Below are 22,597 nucleotides of genomic sequence, written 5' to 3' on the forward strand. Positions count from 1 at the left end.
TTGTGGGGTTGAAAGATGTGTATATTTTTATAAACTCTGCATTCTCATTCTGGTTTTACTTTTTTTCTTTAAATGTTCACTTATTTATTTTGAGAGAGAGAGCATGCAAAGGGGCGAGAGGCAGAGAGAGGGAGAAAGTGAATCCCACTCTGCTTTTAAAACATGGCTTGCAAGAAATGGATTAAATCAGGAAAGTGTTTTTTTTTTTAATTTTGGTTATTTTGCTCTTTTCTGAAAGCTCTTCACACATACTTCTATTTTAATGACTTTATTCAAACAGACATCCATGACCCCAAACAATGAGATCTTTGTGATACAATTACCTACCACAAGATAAGGCATTTTCTTCAGGCAGATGCTTACTTTATCACTAAACTTTTTTAGGCACTTTATGAAAGTAATTTCAGGCATGCTTTAGTTTTGAGGACAGGCTGTGACATGAGCAGTAAAAAAGCAAAATTTTAAATATGGATGTGGAATGATAGGCCGCCTCCCTGCTCTTGTATTCAGACACTGAGAGCCCAGACAACTTGGGCAAAGGCGAGTAGCTTTCCACGGCAATTGCTAAGCCTCAGAATCTGGAGCAACCAGCCACCTAATGTGAAATTCTTTTCATCTTCCCTCCACACTCCTGTGAAAACCAGGAGGATTTCTGAAAGGCAGAGAGATTCTCAATCATTGCAACGAGGCAGCTTTCTTCTAGTTAGAGCTCATGAGAGGAAGGACAATTTCCTGTTAAACATACACAGAAGATGACAGGGAAGGAGGCGAGCTGATGGCATGAAATACATATGCAAACCCTCCCTCAGAAGCTTGCTTTTCACTATCTTGTACAAAGTTAATGGAAACCAGGGAACGACCATTCCAGAATCGTCACCCCTTTAATCCTTAATAACCAAATAAAAATGGGCAGCCTGTATTCAGGAGCAGCTCTAGCAAGCAGATCTCCAGGAGACAAGGCTCCCTACAGACTTTCCCTTGATCTTAAAGCTTAACTTGAAACATTTATATGCACGGAGCACCTGGCCACTAGATGTGAGAAGGCCTTTTTTTCACCTTGGCTCTATTTCTTTCTTTAATAATGAATTCTCAGCTTTCTTTCTTTCCCTTCCTGGAAACTGATTTCATTCTAAATAATGTTTTTTGTTCTTTCTTAATAGTTTAAGAAAAGCAAGACAAACTTGAAAACCCCCCATTAACACCCATCAGGTTCCCTGCCTGCCCGGTATCATCTTGGCTTTAGGAAAGATGAAGCAGAAGTCAGGGTAGGTTAATTCCAATCAGGTTGAGAACTTCTTTTGTTTGAATTCAAAGGACTCAGGTTAACCTATTATGCAATTTAGTATCAACTGGTGACACAGATCTTCGATCTTCATGCACCTCCCTGAGTGAAGAGGTGATGAGCTCAAAAACCTGATGGCAATGGCTTAAATACTCAGGAGTCTGAATTACAAGTCAGACATTTAACCCAGGAGGAAAGCTGGTCCCAAAATGGTAAGGCCATCTGGGTCACACCCTCAACAAGGATACAAGGCATTTAATAGTGAAAATACAGAGTCTGCTATACAGCCTTTGTCCCAAACCAGGTCAAACCCAAGAAAGAAACCATACAGCTACTTTGAAATAAATGTATTGAAAGAAAGGAGTAGTAGTTCTTAAGTAACCTCTCTCCTCTCTTTCCTACTTCATCCTACAAAATATGCCTCAGGAGACTTACACACACACACACACAATTCAAAAGGATACAATGAACAGTTGAAATGGGAGCACAGGGGGAAACAGGTGAAAAAGCAAACGCCAAAGAAATTACTTAATTTCATATTACACTGAATTACATTTAATTACATATTATACGTAAATGCAAATGATTCACTCCTGTGCAGCTGCTAGAGGGTGGAAGGTGTAAACTTGCTCTACGGATGGCAGACCCTAGTCCAGTGCCTGTCATTGGCCGGGGCGTCTCCACACCTCCTCTAANATTCAAAAGGATACAATGAACAGTTGAAATCGGAGCACAGGGGGAAACAGGTGAAAAAGCAAACGCCAAAGAAATTACTTAATTTCATATTACACTGAATTACATTTAATTACATATTATACGTAAATGCAAATGATTCACTCCTGTGCAGCTGCTAGATGGTGGAAGGTGTAAACTTGCTCTACGGATGGCAGACCCTAGTCCAGTGCCTGTCATTGGCCGGGGCGTCTCCACACCTCCTCTAAGCTCACTCTCCACGCATGAATGATGCCTCTATAAAGCAAACTGGATCGGGTCTTATTCCCACTCACAGCACGTTGATGGCTTCCTCCTGTATTTGGGATAAGGTCAAAATCCCTCTGTGTAGCTTACACAGCCCTCATGACCTGGCCCCTCACTGCTCTCCGCCCTGTCTTCGGGTCCCCTGCCACTCTGCCCTCCGGCCACACTGGATCTCCGTCGGCAATTCCGATGTGCCTTTCCTCTCCACTGGATGAACTTGTACTTAAACTTCCTCCAGTTCTGGGTTCATCTCCAGCTTCCACGCTCCTGAAACATGCCCCCACCCCTCCTCCCTCATCATGGCATCTGCCACACTTTACCATTTACTTAATAGCTTGCTTTTGCTGTCTGGTAACACTCTCTGACGACAGGAACCGGATCTAGGTTGCTCTGTATTTTATTCCCAGTATCTAGCGGAGAGTGCCTGACATACTATTACTGTTTAACTGTATGCTATTATTTGTTGAGTGAATAAATAATAATAACAATAGCTGACATCTATTAAGCATTGACCATGGACCACAAAAGATGCCTAATGTTTTACTTTAGTTATCTTTGTGAGAAAAAAGAACTACTCTTCACAGTAAAGCCACAAGGCAGATTATTACCACTTTCATTGGGCAGACGAGGAAACTGAGGCTCCTCATGCCACCATGGGTGCTAAAGCTACCAACCTGGGCCTTTCTGATTCTCAGATTTGAGCTCTAACCACTACCTATACCACCTTTCTAATGACGAATGATGCTTCCTTACAGCCTAAGCAAAAAGGGAACAATGCTCAGTTACAAAATTCATGGCATCTAAAAGACAGAAAAAACAAAAACAAAAACAAAAATAAAAAACACGCACCAACAGTTGGGGAGAATCATGGCTTTTCCTGGTTTCTGAAACTTACAATACTTTCTCCCCTGGGTCGTATCAAAGCATTCCCCAGTGGCCTGATTTTGTGGATGGCAGCCTTGGACTCCCTGTAGTGTGTGAAAGAGCAGATTTAGAGCCTCTGCCTAGAATGTCCCTCAGTACATGCCAGGGGCAGCAATATAAGCACACGAGAGTCTTTTCTCCACCAGGGAAAACATGCAGTTCTCTGCGGATCTGGCTTAAATCAAGAGTTGAGTTAATTCCCCAAAATCAAATGCAGCAAATATTCATGTTGTTGCTTCAAGATCATTTTCCCCTTAGGAAGAGAGGGGAAGCAGACAGCCAGTGGGAAAAAAAAGGCAAAGGCTGGTGGCCCTCTCTGACCTGGGAGAGTATCGACCTGTGTGCGAGGAACAGGCTTTGCCAGTTGGGTCTTGCTTCAGGATCTCTGAGAAAAAATAAACTGGTGTCAGGGCCCAGCTTCCTCCTCTGTAACCCAGAGACACCGTGCTGAGGGTCCTTCCTGATCTACCGTTCTCTCAGCTGGCAGTGGCTGCTCTCCTCAGGGAGTGCCATCTTCTGTGGTTTTGTTTAGAAGTTAAAACCCTGCTCACCAGCTGCAAGCTGATATTTGTTTGGGTCTCAGTCATCAACACTGAGAAAGAATAACCAAGCAATTCTCACTACCCCGCCCTTAACTGCCCGCTGCCACAGAGGTGGGAAGCCCTTGGCCACAGAAAATCACACACACCATACACATGTTACCACCTTCTCTGAAGGGTTTAACTGGCCCCTTCAGGATCCGACGCCCTTTGCACATCTGCTTTCTGAGTCGGCCACAAGAGTTGTTTCTGAATCAACTTCACCTTTACCAATGATTGCTGGTCTGTCCTTCCCTATCTTGGAAGCATTTCTCCCTAACACCCAATTATGGTTACTGCAACTTATCTGCAGCACTGTGAATGCAAATCTTAGATTTCGTGAAGAGAGAAGTCTGTAAAGGAGAGCAAATTTTCCCTTTAATCAGTTTATTGTAACATCTCAACAAAATCAGTGAAATATGTTAGTCTTTTCCATTTAAAGTCATGCACCTAGGCATCTGTTTTTAAAACTATACACTTCTTGTCTTGCAGACATTTGCAGTTATTTTCCAACTAAGTTGGAATTAAGTTACCAATTAAGTTACCCTCATAAAATGATTCTGAAGTGAGTAAACAGTGGAAAGTCTCTGAACAAAACAGACTCCCTCTTCCCAAGAAGACATGACAAAAAATATACACAAAATATCTGAAAATTCTAGGATAACAGAGGCTGAAATCTTTAGACTATTTACAACCTACTTGTTTGTTTTTAAGGGATTTGATAAGTAAATGAGTCTCATTCTATCAACTGGGATTGAATAAAGCCACCTACTTACAGGACATGCAATTTCTTCTTCCTGCTAGGCGGTCACAACACTTAGAATTATGCAACAGGTTTATAGTATATTTCTATGTATGATTTTCAGTATTTTATTCTGAATTTCTTTTAACTCATCATTTACTAGTTATTTAATATCATCGTGTTTTTAGTCCAGTCCTCCATAAATAAAGGAAATGGTAAAAAGTTCAAAACAATTCAGAAGAAAAAACTGAGCTAGTTGAAAAATAAGTCCAAACTTCAAAAGCAAAATGACAAACACAAAACAAAGGAATTTGGTATATTTGCCTTGGCAAAAAAAAAAAAAAAAAAAAAAAAAGGGGTGTTTGGGTGGCTCAGTNCATTTCTAGGCTAAAGCAAGGGCTGGCAAATCATGGCTGGCAGACCAAATCTCGCCCACTAAGTTTTTTAAAAACTGAAGTCTTTTTTGTTTTTTTACAATGCAGGAGTGGTATTTACATGTTTTAATGGTTTTAAAAAGTCAAAAGAAAATTAGTGTCATGACATGTGAAAATTATACAGAATTTAAATTTCAGTTTCTATACATAAAATTTTATTGGACTGCTGCCATTCTACTTGCTTACATATTTTCGCACCACAAGGAAAGAGATGAATAGTTATAACAAAGACTGTATGTCTGCAAAGCCTAAAATATTTATTAGCTGGACCTTTGCAGAAAAAGTTTGCCAATTCTTGGGTTAAAGCATGCTAATTTTTTCCAAACCCAATTAATATTTATACTAATATAATGATCAAGAAAGCCCCCGTGGTTAAGTTGGTAACATTTTAAAATAACCTATTAGTATAATTTCCATTGGTGTTTAAATGCCTTTTTTATTAAGAAAAAAAAAAAAAAAAAAAAAAAAAAATGGGGTGTTCTATATTTTTTTAGTAAGAAAAAAAAATAATCCCTTAAATCTGCAAAGGGAAATTTTGGTTAGACTTCTAAAGAACACTATCTTCCTTGTGTGAAAGACAGTACTGTCTATGGGGGAATCGAAACTCAGTAGATCCTCATCTTGGGGAAGGAGGAGGCAGACTTCGGAATCGAAGCTGCATCTCCAAGAAGCATCGTGAAATGCAGTTAATGATTTCTGAAGATCGGTTCTTTCCAGCTCTAAGGACTGGCAATTCCCTGCCATTTAGTAACTAGCCCTTACTTAGTGGAGGGTGGCCTCCTGCTTTCAAAGAAGAGGCACGTCTCTCGTGGTCCCTGCTCATCAGTACATATAGACCTCGAAAACCTTTGGTGCTGAATTAATGCCAAATGTCTCACTTAATGCCACTTAGGTGGCACAGCCCGTCTTCCATCAGCGTCAGGTGAGGAGAGGCCCTGTTTCTTTTTTAGCAACCAGGTTTAAAAACAAAAAGAAAAATTGCCCATGCTCATCCCAAACTTTTCGATAGCTTGTCAAAATAAGGGACAGTGGAAGCACACAACATAACAAAATGCAAACACCAAACCTAGTCCTTCGAAAAAACTCCTCAGCATTCCCTACGTGGTTCAATCACGCTGCTCATTAAACAAGTCATTTTAATACTCACTGTCAGCCCAATCTTCCAGGTGCCAGGATTTCCTTTTGAAGACGGAAGGTACGCTATGGGCCAGCTTTGCAGAAAGGTAAACACATGGAAACCAGGACAGGCTTTTCTGGTGCTTAAGATCTGGCACCTTCTAAATTTAGAGGCCTCCCCCTCTCTTTTTCTGGTTTAAAATATTTTTAAAACTTATTTTATTTTAATTTTTCAGTTCGCACAGAAACAAGGCGCTGCGAAACACACCTCAAGTGTCTTTTAAAAATTAAAACAGGATTGATTTGTAGTGTCAGTGATTCCTGCTAATCAAAATCACTGACAATTTTTCAGGAGGGAAGAGGTACGGCTTAACTCTCTCACTAGAGAGCACTGCTTCCTTTTACTGTTTTGATCTAAATCTGAATATTTTCCTACAGATAATTCTCTTGCATTTTTTAAGGGAGAGAAACAGGGAGTAAAATTCTCAGAAAATAAATGTTTATTTGGACACACAGATTCCTGTGGCTGGGCCTACAGACACGGCGGTGCTCCAGGTCCCTCTGCTGGCCCGGCTAAGGGGGCATCTCTTCCACAAGTGCAGGTTCAAAGTCTTCAGCCTCGAAGTTAAAACTTTCACAGCAGAATGTTCTGTTTACTCTGTTCCTACTGCCAATGAGCAGAACTGGGATGCAGGAAGTGGTGAGTGTGGACACCACTTATGACAAGAAAAATAAGCATCTGCCCAAATGGGGATTCCTCTAAGTTGTGTAGTTGACTCTGAAACCAATGCGTATTTCAATACATGTGCCATTTTCTGTGTGTGTGTGTGTGTGTGTGTGTGTGTGTGTCCTTGCCATTGTCTTTAAGAAATTAGAAGAGGCACCTGGGTGAGTCAGTCAGGTAAGTGTCTGTGTCTCGATCTCGGCTCAGGTCATGATCTTACAATTTGTGAGATGGAACCCCTTGTTGGGCACTGTGCTGACTATGCAGAGCCTGCTTGGGATTTTCTCTCTCCCATTCTCTCTGCTCTTCCCCTTCTCTCTCTCTCTGTCTCTTTCTCAAAATAAATGGACATTAAAAAAAAAGTAGAAGTGACTTCCAACATAGGGGACTCTTTTTATGTTTAAATTGAAGGATTTCTTAAAGAAGCAGAGAAACAGAAAAAGAGGATTTAACAAAGGATTAAGTTTCTCAGAATCTTGCTTTCTAGCAACAAAAAGTCATAAAAGTATAGTTTTGTGAACAGCAAATTTAATGCTCTTAAACTGGACAATCATGTTATGGCATCCCGGTATTCTTCCTCTTTGAAAACAAAATTGTTCTCTAGTAGTTTTAAAAGGTATCTGCACTTTAATTTTAAAATTTTTTAATGCTTTATTTATTTTTCAGAGAGACAGAGTGTGAGCAGGGGAGGGGCAGCAAGAGAGGGAGACACATAATTGGAAGCAGGCTCCAGGCTCTGAGCCAGCTGTCAGCACAGAGCCTGACGCTGGGCTCAAACCCATACATCGTGAGATCATGACCTGAGCCAAAGTCAGATGCTTAACCGAATGAGCCACCCAGTTGCCCCTGCACTTTAATTTTAAACACATTCAAGAAAGCATTCAAGAAAGCAATTGTCATTATGAGGTCCTTTATTTAAACCTATGAAGTAACACCAGAAAAGGGAGGCGTTCTTTTCTAATGCTGATCGACGTGATATTTTTAACTACACAAAAAGAAAAGATGATATTGGATAAAGGAAACTAACTCATGAGGTCAGCTGATTCCAACAGGTCTAGGCAAATAATATATAAACTGTGGTTACCTGGTCTCAAGCTGTCACATTAAATCAAAAAGTAAATAAAGATCAGAGCAATAATGAGAGAGATTGAGATAGAGACACACAGAGACAGAGAAACAGACAGGAGAGAAAAGCAAATGAGAAATGACAAAGAAGACGAGTATTCCATGCAGCTGATGGGACCCTCAAATTTTTCAAAAGTGTTAATTCATGATTTTTAAAGATATACCTCTTAATACTTAATGTGACAATAGAGGGACATCATTCTGGAATGTCTGAAATTATTCCTATACACAAATCCACCACTCTCCAGTCTGAGAATCTTTCATTATAAGAAACACACAGGAGGGGCAATACTATTAGCAAGCTGTCTTTCACATCAGATCAATTCCAGCCCATACGCAGATCTGGTAACCTTTGTTTTGGACATATAGGGCGAATAAATATTTCAATTACTAGAGCTCTCCTATGTTATAGTGATTTCAACTTTTTCATAATTGAGATGTTTGAATATTTTTAATTAAGACTTTTTGTCTTAAAAATGTGTATATGGCCATTTTAAATTAAATTGAGTTACTTAATTTTATTTTGATGATTCTGTTGCTGGAGAAAGTAAGGGCACTAGGTGCACTTCCAAATTTATTGATAAGCAAAAGCATGTGGAGGTGCTTTTAAAAATCCAGACATCCATGTACCATTTTAGACCTACTGAATCAGAATCCCCTGGGGAGAGTCTCTGGAATCTTTTACTTATTTAATATTATGTCTCTGGGTTTGGAAACCACTGCTCTAGGCTGTTGTGAAATCAAGGAAGAGGCTAAGTGAATTAAAAAACCATCCAACATCTGGGCAGTTCCCCACAGCCACAAACACCAGAGGAACTGTGTCCACACATGTATGGTCTATAAGCACCAGGCACAAATGTCTGTTCCCCAAGGATGCAAAGAAACAGAATGTTGTTGAGTTTCTTTCTAGGTAAGTAAATCACAAATTCATAAATTAAAGTGCTCTGCCTTCTTCCTATTATACAGAGTGATGCATTTACATTATTAGTCTTGCGGTACCTGGGTGGCTCAGTCGGCTAAGCGTCTAACTTTGGCTCAGGTCATGATCTCACGGTTCGTGGGTTCGAGGCCCGCGTCAGGCTCTGTGCTGACAGCTAGCTCAGACCCTGGAGCCTCTTTCAGATTCTGTGTCTCCTTCTCTTTCTGACCCTCCCCTGCTCATGCTACCTCTCTCTCTCTCTCAGATATAAATAAAAAAACATTTTAAAAATTTAATAAATGAATAAAGTCTTTACTTTTTAATTTTTCCTACCTTTGGTTGTTGGAAAAGTCTGTACAGTTTATTGTAGCCAAAGCTGTAACATAAAAGAGCAATGTTGCCATCTAGTGGTCAATTAGGGACATTAAAGAAGCAGACTCTTCTGAAATGCCATGTTGGAAGAAATGAACCCTAAGGAAAGAAGGCAAACAGATTTCAATAGCGAAGACTTCACAACTGAAAGAACTCCTCTATCCTATGGGTTACTACCACAAGGCTTTCTGAAGCCCCGTGTCAGCTTCTAGTCCTAGGATCACAAGTAATGGCCAACTGACCGCAGAGGTGTGTTTCCTCTGGCTTTTTAAAAACAACATTGTAAACTTGCTCGTGCTGGTTTATCCATATAGGTTCAAAGGTGTATTTTAATACTGGGAGTTTCTCAAACCATGAGGGACACCATACTTCACAACCCCGGCAAGCCCATTGCTTTCCTCCAATTGCTCAGGCTGACTACACCTACGGCCATTCCCCACCTCTGCCAGCTTAGGAAATCTCCTCTAGAAGCCTTCCTTACCTGAGCCCCCCCACATTCCAAGCATGCAGTCATGTGAAAGCTGGCCTCCCACATCATGTGAATGAGGGAGATTTCACATCCACTCACGTGTGTACACTGTCCACAGAAGTTAGCACACATATGATGAGAAAGAAGGAAAAGGGCATCATTCGAAGAAAAAAAAAACATATCCTTTGGCAATTTCAGTTATTTTAAATTTAAATATTTGGTTTGATCTAAGTAACCTCAATTAGATCATGATATTTCTTAAAGTTTAATGTTACTCTTTCTTTTTCTGAAGCTACAAGAGTGATTTGGGGCAGCCATTGTATATGTTTTTGAAAGGCAAAGGGTATGATACTGTCTTTCGAAGAGCTATAAAACAGTTTGTCTTATATACTGAAAGGGTCTCCTAGGGAAGAGTATGTGGGAGGGACTATCCTACAGTAAAATTACCTCGTGAGCTTCTTAGACTTACAACTGAGAGTTATCTGTTCCTTCATTTCATTTGGTGGGACGCACATCCATCTTTGTCTGGCTAAAAGGCATTGTTACTCAAGATTTCCTTCTTCCTGATTGATTCAGTCGTGTGTATTTGTTTTCCAGTCCTTTTGAAAAGGTGCCTGACCAGTAAGGACAGAATACTACTGCTTCCCTGTTCTAATCTGTACACACAGGAAGACCTGCCTAGAGAGAATATGTAAAAATAGCCCAGAGAAGATGGTAGAGAACACCAGGTTAAAAGCAGCCTTCCAGATTATATCACAAACTTCTGGCCAGTGAGGGCTTAAATATGGTGTTTATTAATTACATGAAAGAGAAAGAGAGGGATTACTGTATGTCAGATAATATTCTTTACTCTTTAGATAAATTTAACTTTTTAAATTATCAGAACAACCTAGGAAGTAGGTGTTTCAATCATCCCCACTTTACAGATGAGGAAATTAAGGCATAGCAGGATGAAATGACATGTGCAAGGCAACACACCCAGCAATCACAGGAATGTAATTTGATGCCAGGACATCTGTCTCTAGAATCCATGCTTCTAACTGCTGTACAAAACCACCTTAGTCTATGGACCCTCAGCCTTCTTGAGGAATGAGAATTCAGTAAAACACAAATAAATTACATGAAACAATAACTATTCTTGAGTTGATTTAAAGGCTTTGGTGGATCTAGAGTCCCTTCGGTTCCTCAATAACAAAGTGAGTTCTCATCATAAAGTACTAACCCAGGTAGATCACAACAAGGTTAGGCTATGTCTGCACCAGGACTCACAGCCAGCAGATGATGTCCATGATCAAAAATTAATCCATTTCAGACTTTAGAAGCTGTATTGTCAATTTCCTTTCTTGTATCAATTTATTGCATTGCTTTTTTGCCACTCTTAAAATTCTGACATTGCAACAGAAGGAAACCCGTAGGCTTCTCCAGGCTTTTGGTAGCCTGGACACTAAATATATACATACAAACACATTTATGCTTATTCTATAAATGCTTATTGAGCACACTACTGTGTGCTAGGGATTTGCTTGATGCTGTTGGGGATGGAAAGATAAATGACAAGCCACTGCAATCAAGATTTTAAAAAGATGTAAAAATAACTGATCACATGATGATGTAAGTGATTCTAAATGAAAGGCACAGAGCCATGGGTCTTGTGAATCCTATAATTCTCTGGGGGCCAGGACTACTCTACAACTTGACCACAACAGATTAAAAGCATTTTTGGAACACAAAATTTACTGACTCACAAAGAACACACTAGATCTTAGTTTAAAATTCACCAAGCAACCACAGTACTATAGAGAGGTACAAAGGATACAAACAGAATGCAGTTATGTGGAGGAAGTAAGATCAAGAAGAAGCACCTAGGAACTGCAATAAAAACATGCTTATTAGCTCTACCATTAAACCATGGCTCTGACATCATTTCAGTAACGCAAGGGGTTTTATGTCAGATTCAGGTTAAAGTTTCTCCTGACTTCATTTTAATCTACAGTATCTTATAAAAATTGTCTAGAGTGCCCCTTAGTTTTTTACATACTCCTGAACAAACCTCACATTCCCCCTCGCTGGAACTTTATTTAAAGACTGCTACCCACCCAGGCCCCTCTCTCTCCTTACTCCCTATTTCAGGCCCTTCCCATCACTCTGTAAATGCCATGTGCTTCTATGGCAGGTAAGGTCCCATAAAGATTACTCAGGTTGGGTTAAAAGGCTTCTGAGACTTCACAGAGCATGCTCTCCTAAAGCTTAAAATAAAGGCAGGGGCACCTGAGTGGCTTAGTCAGTTAAGTATCCAACTTCAGCTAAGGTCACACTCTTGCAGTTTCATGATCTCCAGCCCGGCCTTGGGCTCTGCGCTGACAGCTCAGAGCTTGGAGCCTGCTTCAGATTCTGTGTCTCCCCTCTTCTCTGCCCTTCCTCTGCTTATGCTCTGCCTCTGTTTCTCAATAATAAATAAATGTTGGAGTGCCTGGGTGGCTTAGTCGGTTAAGCGTCCGACTTTCGCTTAGGTCATGATCTCGCGGTTCGTGGGTTCGAGCCCCGCGTCGGGCTCTGTGCTGACTGCCAGCTCAGAGCCTGGAGCCTATTTCAGAGTCTGTGACTCCCTCTCTCTCTGACCCTCCCCTGCTCACGCTGTCTTTCTCTCTCTCTCCTAGAAATAAATAAAAACATTTAAAAAATAATAATAATAAATAAATGTTAAAAAAAATTTTTTTAAATAAAGGCAAAAGCTCTGGTGCACTGAGAGAAAGTACATGCCAGCACAGGGACTCTAAAAGCCTTCCAGGCAAAACTCTCCAGGATTATTCTTATTTGCTGAAGGAGTTGCTTGATCTCTGGGTTAAACCACTAAAATTTTACTATGTATCTTGTCTTCCCAAGAGATCCAGGCAGAAGTGCGCAGTAGGGTCTTTTATGCCCCCAGGTCATATTAACCAAGCCAGGCCAACTGGTCCCATCAGGTGAAATCTACTGAAAAACAATCTGGCCTAGGGTTTCACCAGGAGAGTTTTGGACTATAAACAGAACATCATAAATCATTAGTTAGTTGGCTCAATAGCCCATTAACCTTAAATTGGCCAAGAGTCAAAGCTAAAACATCCAGCCATCCCTGGAAATAGCATAGGGCTGCTTCGGGCCAGCTGTAAAATAACTTTACAACACAGGGGCTCCGGTTGTGAGCAAACGAAACTGATTCTAATTAACTTAAGCAAAGAGGAATTGACTTGTAGGAATCTCACACGGGAGGCAAGAGAATTGTTCTTGAGCACAGGTATTTAACAAAGGCTGTTCCTGGACAAGGAAGTGGAAAGGACCAAATGGAGATCCCACCAATTTTCCTGTCCCTTTAATCCTCATTTCAAAATTCAACTGTATGGGAATGGGGAGGTTTCAATAGCTAAGCGCGTACCTGCCCCCGTCTAGGGAAGGTTTGGACTTCTGATAGCAATTGAACGACACTAGGTGAAAGGTAATTTCTGAGAAGAAAATTGACTGTAATTAGAAAGGCAAAATGCATTCCAGGTTGTCAAAACCCAGCCAATGTTCACTACAGCTTGTAACCCACCTTTGAAAGTGAAAAGTTTCAGGCAACTCAAATAAAAGTACTAGGGGGCCTGGGTGGCTTAGTGGGTTAAGCGTCTGACTCTTGCTTAGGTCATGATCTCGGGGTTCGTGGGTTCGAGCCCCGTGTCGGGCTCTGTGCTGACTGCCTGCTCAGAGCCTGGAGCCTATTTCAGAGTCTGTGTCTCCCTCTCTCTCCGACCCTCCCCTGCTCACGCTGTCTCTCTCTCTCCTAGAAATAAATAAAAATATTAAAAAAATAAAATAAAAGTACTTAAGGTCTAAGACAACAGCACAAATTCATTTGCTTCTAAAAACAGTATTTTCTTCTTCCTATGTTACACCCTCCATCCACCAGCACTCACACACATCTATTGTCATTTTAGAAAAAGGTATATACTGGCTGGTATGAAAAAAAGAAACAAAAACATAGCTGGTGGTTTTAAAATAGTTCTTCCTGCTAAAAAACTTCTATATGCTGGGGCACCTAGGTGGCTCAGTCAGTTGAAGGTTGGGCTCTTGATTTCAGCTCAGATCATGATCTCATGTTTGTGGGACTGGGCCCTGCATCAGGCTCTGTGCTGACAGCACAGATCCTGCTTGTGATCCTCTCTTCCTCTCGCTCTGTCCCTCCCCTGCTCTCTCTCTCTCCCCCTCTCTAAAATAAATAAACTTTAAAGAAAAAACTTAATACATGCCCATTAAAGAATATTTTAAAATGAAGAAAATTTTAAGGAAAACACTTAAAATTACTTGTAATCTCATCACATAGAGATAGATTCCTAGAAACATGTTGTTATATTTCCTTCCAGGTTTTATGTCGTTATTTTAGTTTTGTCTATACATTTGTATATATTTGAATGTGTAAACATTCATCTACAACTATATCATTACATAATTTAGACAATGTAGTTTCTTCAGGGTTTTGTTGGGTTTTTTGCCTCTTTTTTTTTAAAACTTTGTTTTCAATAAACATTTTGAAGTCATTATATTTTATTCAGATTTATGATTTTCCCCCTCTATATGCATACATATATTTTTAAAATTTGTATTTCTGGTGGTTTTTCAAGAGCCACATAGAATAAAAGTAGCTGAAAAAACTGAAGAGAAAAATCAACTCCATGACCTAAAGTAACCCTGGAAGAGGGTGTCCGTATTGGGAAACGGTGGGAAATCAGCCCTGGAGCTTGCCAGGAAGACGCAAAGAGGGCACAAGCTAGCAGAAATCAAATGATTTAGCAAGAGCGGTGGAAGAAAAAAAAAAAAAAAAACAGCAGAGACTCAAAGAACTGCCCAGCCAGCCACTTCTGAGAAAGAAAACACTATTAATAACAGAACTCAAGGTTCTGGCATCAATTTAACTCATATCTTACTCCTCCCCCACCTTCAGGACTCAGTCTCCCACCCCACTCACAGCTGCTATATTTTCTGGTGTTTCCATACCCTTCCCGGACCCACGAAGGATCTAATTACAAGTGTAAGACGTCATCAGGGGCCTCTGGAGACACACATGCACAGAGGAGTCTTCTGAGGACTGAACTGGTGAAGACTGTATGAGGCACCAACATGAGAACAAGCACTACTCTCCTCCTGGCTCCCTAGTCAGGGCTGTGCCTCATGCAGAGACAGGAGCACGTGTGAAAATGGAAGAATCAGGTGTTTCCCTCTTTGCTTTCTTTTCTTTCTCTTCTTTCTCCCTCTTCTTCCTCTCTTTCATTCTATTTTCTTTCTTCCTCCCTCCCTCTTTCCTTCTCTTCCCTTCCTTCCTTCCTTCCTTCCTTCCTTCCTTCCTTCCTTCCTTCCTTCCTCCCTTCCTCTACAGTGAAATGATTATAATAGGAGTATTTTTTACTCTTCTGGAAATTAAATTATTGAGCTTCTTCTGTTAGTTAACAAGATTAATACTATGCCTAAACGTGAATTAGGCTTGATACTGAAAATCAAGCAATTCTCGGATGTGTAAGCAGATCCACCTCCCACCAAGCCCGCACTATAAATGTGTACTGTCTATACCCTCGGGGGTAAACTCTTGGTTAATAACAGCATCCAAGGATCACAAATTTATTCAGACTACAACATATGTAGACAAACTACAGATTTCCATTTCCTCCTTTAATTGAGTCTCTTCTTCATAGATCTCCATCTGTTGGATAATGGGGGAGGGGACCTTAATCAACCTTAGTCTGGTACAATACCTAAAACTACCCACTAAGTAAATGCTTTATCTTTTTAGGTCAAGGTCGGTCTCTCAAATGTCACTCTAGATCATCTCTGGTTTTACTAGCAAGGAATGTGGCCTTATGTGATCATATGGTGACAGAGGGCACAGGTGGTCGTGGAACCAGGTGGCATCCTCTGGGTCTTCATGGACTGTCAGGAAGAGTCACTTACTCAGGCTGGATGTAGACACCAGGTTGTGAGGAGTTCATCCCTGGGCTTCTTGCGGCTGCTGTTGGAAAACTGCATTATTTCCAGGCTTCACATTTGGGATCCTGTGGAGCCAGACCATGTTCCAGGCTTCAGTTCACCTTTCATGTATGCTACAGACTCATCAGAGTTTCTGCTTCATCTTCCTCTGCCCTGGGCCAGGCTGTTCACTCTGCTGTGCGGTCATCACCTTGACCCTTATCCCACGCAGCTCCACTGGCTCCTGGCCCGTGGAGGCTTTCTAGAGATTGAATGTTTGTGTTCCCCCATACCATCTCCAAAATTCATATGCCAAAATCCTAACTCCCAAGGTGATGATGTGAGGAGGTGGGGCCTTTGGGAGTTCCTCAGATCATGAAGGTGGAGCCCTCATGAATGACTTTAGTACCCTTATAAAAGAGACTCTAGAGGGATCCCTCACCCTTTCCTCAGTTTTGAGCTCCGCACAGCCTGGCTTTCAAAACCTTTGGCCTGCCAAAATTAAGAAAATCAGCTTTAAGATTCACGCTTCTCTAGGCCATTCGTTCGTTGTTTATTTTATTTTGAGAGAGAGAGAGCATAAGCAGAGGAGTGACAGAGTGAGAGAGAGAGAGAGAGAGAGAGGGAGAGAGAGAGAATCTCAAGCAGGCTCAGGCTGCCAACACAGAGCCTGACACAGGGCTCGAACCCACAAACCATGAGATCATGACCTGAGCCAAAATCAAGAGTCAGTGCTTAACCAACTGACTAAGCCACCAAGGCACCCCTCTAGGCCACTGGTTCTAAATGGAGGTACCATGGCCCACCAGGAGGCATTCTGGAAAACTGTGGGGTATTTATGTTGTCACAAAAATTGGGGAGGTGGAGTTACTGGCATTTAGTAAAATGAGGTCAAGTAATGAAGGAGGCAGGTCTCATAATGAAAAAATCATTCTGCCCCAAGTAAACTAGGGGGAAAACCTGTTTATAATTTTCTGAGCTTAAAACCTAACTCCAACCATGTTTCTTCATGGTTTAAATATAAACCATATATTTAATTTATATAAACCAACATAAAATTACCAGTAATGCGACTTAGCACCAATGTGAAGAGAGATCATTCTCTGCTTTATTTGAAATATTACAAAGACTTTGTCACTATTTCAAAAAGTCACCAAGAGCAGTACTACTCACGGCATATGAGTCACGCTGCCTCACGTCTCTGTGGGGTTAGCTGTCACCCCAGGGCTGATGTGGAGACACAGCATCCAGGGTGCATGGTACCCGAGCACATATGAAATGCATCGTAAGTCTGATTCTCCCTTCTGTTTCAATTAGAACACACTCACTGCTATTGGAAGAATGGAGTAGACAGCTTATGTTAGTTCTAAAATTTCATTTGAAGATATTAAAGAGGGAATAAAAATATTTGTCATCTAAAGAGGGCTGGAATCAGATACAGTTAAGAGCCACTGCTCTGGGCTCCCACCCTCCCTTTTCGTGTTGAGCACTTACTCTGTGCCAGATGTTAAATGTTGTCCGGACATGCTCTCCTTACTCTTCTCAACTATCCTGTGAGGCAGCCATTATCATCCTTGTTCTATAGATGATGAAACTGAAACCTAGAGAATCTAAGTAAACCAGGAGGTGGAATAACTCAGATTCAAATTCAAGTCCACTCGACCGCAAGACCTGGCATCCTAACCATCTCACATATTTAATATAAAGATAATTTAAAGAGATCATCTTTTGTAAATTTTACTGACAACTACATTTCTATTTACATAGTTTGATAACCCATCCTTTGAAAATACGTATGAGGCAATTAAAAGCAGCAGCAACCAAGAACTAGAGGGTTCTAATGAACCTTCGATGAATCCTTTATGCGCTATGCTACCAAATTACCTTACTTACCATTTCCCTGTGCTCTGATAACCTCCCGAAGGTTTTATGTGGGAAAAACACTAATCTTTACAATGCAAGTTGTTAGCTAACAATTTTATAATGCAGTAGAAGAGAGACTTTCATCCAAGAAACCCATAGTACTTTAGCAGCACTGGTCCTATATGAAAAACAGTCCTACCTGCTAATGACAAAGAGAGATAATGAGTGCATATCCACCCACACTGTCCTGACAGAAGACTCAGATCACGGAGTGCCTGCAAAGCACTCATTCAGTTTCAGAGAAGGGTTTTGGTCAGAAGTTGTCTTGTGCCTAGGCTGACAGAGAACCTTGGATGATAAAAAAGAACAAGGCTGACTGCTTTTTATCAAGTGCCCGTTATATGCTCATCACTTTAGTTATATTATTTCACTAAAACCCCATGATGACCTATGTGTCAGGTGTCATAACCCTCACTGTACAGATAAAAATATAAGGGCTCTATGAAGTTGTAAGTGACCCAAGGCATCCAATTAACAGGCTGTACCAGCTGGGATTTGAGCCCAGCTATGTGCCATTATGCTTGCCTCTACTCAACCTCACTTGTGTGGGGATCTTTAACCCCGCCACAATTACTATGTCATAGGGGAGCTTTGGAGTGGGGGGAGGCTTGCCTCCGGTTAAGTTTTAGACACCTCAGAAGTCTAATTTGTAGGGAATGTCCCCCACTGTGTTCAACAGACTAGAATGGAGCTCAAATCCGGGCAGTTGACATTCCACTTTGGCGACGGGAACATTTCTTGCAAAATCCACCAGTAACAGGAAAGCTTGAGTGTGCTCTTAAATAAAATGCAAAATGATGGGGCAGGAAATTCCCAGAACTGTTTCCCTACCTTCCATCACTCTTTTTTATTTTTGGTGGTGCTGTTAGGTTGTTCCCACGTCCTAGAAAACCCATGTCACTGCTGGGAAACTCTTCTTCCAGAGTAGCTATGACTTTCATATTCTCATCACTGTCTTCATTTGTTCTGATAGAGCCTTACAAAGTTAAATTGAAAATAAAAAAGGTAAATATAAAGGCAGCAGCCACTGGGTGTCACTGATTTACCACTTGAATATACCTTGTCCCACATTTCTATAGCAGAAGAAAACCTGGTCTTTTCAGTGGAATATTTTGAAACCCTTCATGTTCTTGGGTGCTTGAGATAAATATAGAAGAGTCTGAAATAGAAGAACCTTATGACACCGAAAAGATACTGTTCTCTGTTGGTAACTGTTTCTAACTGTAATATAGTCCCATTTTAAAGATGGATACACTGAAACAGAGCAAGCTCCTGAAATTTATTTTTTTAAATCGAGACCTCAATGTTTTATTTTAAGATACTTCTCTAAAGCCAGGGACACAGTGCCTACTACCTTTTCCTTGTCCCCACCTCCCAATTCTATGCCTCAGGAAAAAAAAAAAAGAAATCATTTCAGAACATCTGAGCATCTGGGGATTGAGATTATGTTCCAAACTCGTACAAATGGTGTCAGAAGCTATATAATTTATCAGGTATCTATTCTGAGCTTGGGATATTCAATGCGGTATCTCGTTTAATGCTTGACACAAAACAGCACAGAGCTTGTCCTTACTCCCAGATGAAACAAACTGGAGATCAGAAAGGGTAAGCAACTTGTATATGATCACAAAGGGAGCAAGATAAAGATTTAAGATTTAACCCCCCATTTTCGGTCCCCCACGCTATGCTCATTCTGCCATCCTGGGCCATAAATCTTTAGAAACGCTATCTTTACTTTGGACATACTCCTTTCAAAACTACCTAATGTTGTTCCACACCTTTGGTTAACCAAGTAGTAGATGATATTCCATCCAAGACAACTGTATGTTTTGTATTTTAAGATTATTTCCCAGGTAACTGCTGAGGGAATTACTTATAGTCTGTCATTGAACAAAAATTACAAATGTCCCCCAAAATGTCTCAAGGGGATGTTCTGGTCTAGGATTTAGTTTCTCCGGATCTTCCACTATCTAAGCAAGCTATTAAGTCTTTCGATAGTGGATGTGTTCCTGCTCTCATTTTTGGCTTAACAATACCCATCCATCTGGGTAATCTTTCCTTAGGCTAAAAAGTGGTGGAGAGGTTTGGGTTGTTTATCTTCCACACAGGTGTGGCAACAGCCCAGCAAAGCCATAAGCTCCTAAACTTCCTGATTCTTTCTGGCCAAAACAATTAAGCTCAGAGCCAGAGGCTTTCTCTGGGGGAGACAGATAGTATGTCTACACCACCATCAGCTCCTGCCAAGTTCCTGATCTGCAAAGAAGCCAGCTTTCTAGTTGGTGGCCTTCTGGTGCCTCAGTTTCCTGAATCACACCTTTTTTTTTTTTTAATATTTTTATTTTTATTTATTTCTAGGAGAGAGAGAGACAGCATGAGCAGGGGAGGGTCAGAGAGAGAGGGAGTCACAGACTGAAACAGGCTCCAGGCTCTGAGCTGGCAGTCAGCACAGAGCCCAACGCGGGGCTCGAACCCACGAACCGCGAGATCATGACCTAAGCGAAAGTCGGATGCTCAACCGACTAAGCCACCCAGGCGCCCCCCACTGAATCACACCTTAATTGTGGATTTTCCCTTCCCTTAACCCAAGTCAAAACACCATGACTTCTTTGCTTTCCCCTTTCTCACTCCAAATCCTTGGATTGCTTTTCAGACCTGGTTATGGTGGTAACTTTTCTACTGACCCCATATAATCTGGCAAGTAATCTCATTATTTTGTATTTTAAAAATGAATCTGCTTCTAAAGTAAAACTCTTGGTATCCCTTCTAGCCTTCATTTTAAGGGAATGGTAATATTTTTCTTGTTGTGTTCAGTAAATGCCAGGTATCTGGGGGATAAAAGGCATCTTTTCTTCCTCTCTTCTCCCCCTGGTGATTGCTTCTTTTCCTGCTCCTTTCACCATAATCTGTGGGATAACAACATTAAAATACACCTGGAAAACTCACACACAACTCAAGCTTCATCTCTTGATGACCATTTACAAAATAGTGATGATATAACTGTACAAAACATCCAATACGGTTGAAACTTGATTCTCTTTTATTAAAAATATTCCAAATTTTTATCTTAAAACTTATATTTATAATAAAAATACAAATAATATGTATTTTTAAAAATGGGCTTCCCTGCTGCCCCTAGGTATATATATACCCCTAGGGCAAGTATTGGTTGATTGGAGTGCAGGTATGAATGAGGAGGAGGTGTGGGAAAGAACTGGTACATACTTATAACTCACACACTAGGGCATCTGTGCAAAGACAGAGAAAGATTTGACCTCTTTTTGCCCTAAATTTTTAATATGAGTATCTTCCATCCTGTTCTGCTTTCAAGTCACCTGGCCTTGTATAAGTACCTGTTGTCCCCAATACCACCATCCCATAACCTTCCCCCAGTTAACCTCTACAGAGCACTGTCCTCACTCCAGACTTAGATTCCTTATACCGTTTGTCACTTCATTCATCTTACACACACGTGCTAGTGACCACTCTATTCTAGACCCTGACTTCTTACCTCTGTGCAATGATCCCCCCCACCTTCTTCAATCTTCTAACGGCACTACTTGTTAAGGAACTGTCTAAAGTCACATAACCAAGGATGGGGAGAAGAAAGATTCAAAGCAAAACTTGAAGCTCTGAACCAACATATGATATTGGCTCTGGGCGTCTATTACACTTATGATAGGAGGCCTTTTCCTCTTCCATTCCCATTCTTTCCTTTCTTCACCTAATAGTTCTCCTGAAAGACAAAGTCAATTAAAAATAAAATAGAATGAGGTACCTTAAGCTAGTGGATATTCTAAATGATGAGGCACTAATACAGATAAGTACTTGCTTTCTTAAACTCAATGAACACTACATAAAATCTGACATGTAGTCATCTCTGCATTGATATCTCCATGATTTTCCCTTCCTTTGCCAATGTGCATTCGCCATTGGTCATTATGAAGATCAGCGTAATTGTCCAGGGAAAGCCATTTTAGGAAAATACGTTAATTTGGAGAACATACCTCCTGAACACAGGTAATGGGTCTCATTCCCTTTCCAGGATCAGGGCAGGATAAGGGCAGGAGGGAAAATAACTAAATCCTCTTTTCTGGCAAGGTCTGCCATCACAATCCTCTCACTTTCACAATCCACATGAACAATTTATTTTGTTTTCACTGTTGGCATAATTACACTTGCATGCAAGTTGGTAGCGTGTGGGAAGACCAGCAGTGCATTCCACATATTCCTGTGTTACCATCCGGACCGTCTCTGGCTGGCCCTAGTTGTACCCACACAGCCTTTGCTGTGCCTCCTGCAGGCACACAGCCCAGAGATAGTCTAAGGAATCTTTCTCCAGGAATGACCACAGTCGGTCAACATAACCAGAGCCCCCTGTCCCTGACGGGGACAGGTCTACACCTCTGGGAAACCAGGTACAAGCCGCCTGCCCAGACACTCCATGGGAGAAGCATCCAGCAGACACAGTCTCAGATGAACACCCTCCTCCCCAGCTCCCAAGCTGACTTTAGACACCTGGGTATTTCCCTTGAGGGGGTGCATTGTTCCTGAAGGTAGTGGAATACGAGGTCAATGCATGCAGCAGACAGAGCAAGCTCTCCTATTCCATCTCCCTGCTCTGAAAATGCATTTAATGCATTGCTCATTGATAGAGGACACGTCACAGACTAAACTGACCAGAAAAGATACTACACTTGATCTTAGCCAAAAGACTGAGAAGTGATCTACAGGAACAACTGAAAAGGTGAAAGTTTTCCAAAGCTGTGGGCACAATAAGGCATTGTCTGCAGAGAAAGAATTCCAACTTCTGCCTACCTAAAGAGAATTAATGAAAATCAGAGTATGTACTTTAAGGAACATATTAAGAAACTTTGGCAGAGGTGAAGAGTGTTCTCTGTCTCCTTATTACAATGTTATGGCCAGTGTCTCATTTTCTGACAAATTGTAAGAGAACATTTCCCACATACAGTACACTCTGCCCTCTGAGGGTAACTTGTGTCCTCAGGATGCTATAAATCTGATAGTGGAAACAAGACGTTCA

At 41.0% G+C, this 22,597-nt stretch overlaps 1 non-coding gene across 1 annotated transcript; it reads right to left on the reverse strand.

Annotated features, from left to right (window-relative positions):
- Positions 1-22,087: 22,087 nt before the first annotated feature.
- Positions 22,088-22,280, reverse strand: LOC144237192 (U2 spliceosomal RNA). Its single transcript, XR_013336780.1, has one exon. It is a non-coding gene; the product is annotated as a U2 spliceosomal RNA (small nuclear RNA).
- Between the last annotated feature and the right edge of the window lie 317 nt (positions 22,281-22,597).

Source organism: Crocuta crocuta, unplaced genomic scaffold (assembly GCF_008692635.1).
Source record: "Crocuta crocuta isolate KB4526 unplaced genomic scaffold, BGI_CrCroc_1.0 scaffold345, whole genome shotgun sequence".
NCBI classification, from domain to species: Eukaryota; Metazoa; Chordata; class Mammalia; order Carnivora; family Hyaenidae; genus Crocuta; species Crocuta crocuta.